The following is a 2,500-nucleotide window of genomic DNA, read 5'->3' on the forward strand; positions in this document are numbered from 1 at the left end:
CCTGAAGATGCCAGACCAACCAGCAGGATGACAATACACAGCATGAACAGAAAGTCTCCAGTTGATTTTGACATCATTAAAACTGATGTTGACATCTTGTATGAAAAACTACGCCAGACAAAGGATGCTGGAGCACATGCCAGCAAAACATTGGAAGACATCAAGGACAGCGGCGAGATCAGGGAGTTTTCAAAGGTCCTGATTGATAAAATTTACAATAGTCTGATGACTGACGAGACATATCAGTTTCCTGTGGTTGACCCGGACAGGTGTCTCTCTGACTCTGTCATCCCTGGGTTCACCAGGAGAGGGGGTGACACTCAGTTCTCTCCTGAAGTCATGTACGCCATGGCAGAGGACATGGTGGGAAAGCTCCTGCAGAACCTGCTGCTCTGCATGGACAAAGACCCAGCAGAGAAGACAAACTACAGCGAGGAGGTGTCTGGTGCTCTGACTGAAATCCAAGACGTAATCACCAACGCACTGACCAAACCAGAGGAGAGGACCATCACACCAGAGTACAGGAGTGTCACACCAGAGATCAGGACCACCACACCACTGGTCAGGATCACCACACCACAGAACAAGACCACCACACCAGAGAAGAGGTCCACCACACCACGGGTCAGGACCGCCACACCAGAGAAGAGTGGCATCATACTGGAGAGGAAGAGCGTCACACCGGAGAACAGGACCAGCTCACCACGGGTCAGGACCGCCACACCAGAGAAGAGGTCCACCACACCACGGGTCAGGACCGCCACACCAGAGAAGAGGTCCACCACACCACGGGTCAGGACCACCACACCAGAAGTCATTGTCAAGAAGAGAACACCACCCTCATGTTCAAGATGGACACCACGTCCTTGTGAGGCTGGACCATCTAAATCCTTCTATCATTATGATGATGATGATGAGGAGGAGGAGGATGATGATGATGATGATGGCGACGACTTGGTTATCAGGGTCTGTGTTGGTGATTCGACCCCAAACAAGTCGGTTCCAAGTACATCATCTGCCAAGTGCTCTGAGTCTGGACGTCGCCCCAGTCCAGTGTTAATCCCTAAGGAGCGAGCTAATGTACTTCCATCAATTAACATGGCCACAGACCTCGACTCTCTTCTTCTCATAAGGCTCCTCGTAAAAGTTCAAAAAACCGAGGGATCTCCACAGGGACCAGACCCGAATGCCCTCACCGATCGTCTGTCAGACATAATCAACATCCGTGGCTCGTCTGACAAAGACACCAAGAAGAGGAGGAAAAAAATCTACAAGGCCGTGTTTGAAGACCTCCAGATGGAGTTTGGCGCTCCAGAAAAACTTCTGCAGGCTGTAATGACATCAAACACATCTTTTGATGATGCCCTTGTGAAGTATCTAGAAATCCACNCATATATATATACAAATATATACATATATATTCATATGGTAAGCTTTCATTTCCACTCCACACAAGTTACTCAAAGCACACACATTGAAGAACACAGTTTTCAACAACACGATTTCAGACACTGCTGAAAATTTCCAGAAGTTTTCAACAACAAGCTGAAACTGATTACAAGTTCTAGTGAAAGAAGAATTGTCTGTCATGGAGCAATCCAGAAACCAGATGGACAGCCCCATCAACATCCCGCCAGAGGCTCTTTTGCCCATTGTGAATAAATATTTTGAGAGATTCTCTGCAGTACAGTGGAACCTGTTAGCTGCAGGGATTCAGGACTCGGACACAACAGCCACGCTGGCTNCTCTCTCTCTCTCTCTCTCTCTTTCTCTCTCTCTCTCTCTCCTTCTTTCTCATCTTGGGTTTACTCCGGGAGCTCCGGTTTCTTCCCATCATTTACAATTAAAACATCTAAATTGTATTTTGATTTTGCATGTGTTTTCCTCTGCTGTCAAGCTCATAAAGGTATAAATATGAAATTCAGGTTGCTTATGACCAAAAGTGTTATTGCGTGTACTCCAGGGCACACTGTTTACTTATTGTTACAGCATGTAGATTTCGCAAGCTCACGAGAAAAGTTTGTGGTGTGCGCAAGAAGATTTCCCGTGCGNACACCTCTGAGTGGCCGTCACAGCCTGCTGTTTTTGTCAGTGGCTCCATGTCCAACATCAAGTCTCTGCATCAAATGGTGTCTCAAGCTAACAAATGTTTGCGAAAATATTTGGATAAGCTGAAATTCCAGTGCCTGGGAGATTGTTGGCATCCACAAATCATTGAGTCTGCCCCAAACCAAATCTCTGAGACAGCGCCCGGGTTCTTTGAAATAGAGGAACCAGAGCGATGNTTCTTATTTTTTCATGCACTTCCAATGAGTCTTTCTAAATAAAAAATCTAAATAAATCAAACTTTTAACTGCAAATTTGAGTATGGAAAGCCTCTACTTTTGTCATGTTAATATTAAAATATAATGTGGTTGAAGGTTAAGAGTTCCAAGACTATCGACATCAGCACAAAGTGGGGGTTGAGGTGTTTCTTCATCTAAGCTGTGCACGTGTTTTC

Source organism: Seriola dumerili, unplaced genomic scaffold (genome assembly GCF_002260705.1).
Source record: "Seriola dumerili isolate Sdu_G_001 unplaced genomic scaffold, Sdu_1.0 BDQW01000105.1, whole genome shotgun sequence".
Taxonomy (NCBI): Eukaryota; Metazoa; Chordata; class Actinopteri; order Carangiformes; family Carangidae; genus Seriola; species Seriola dumerili.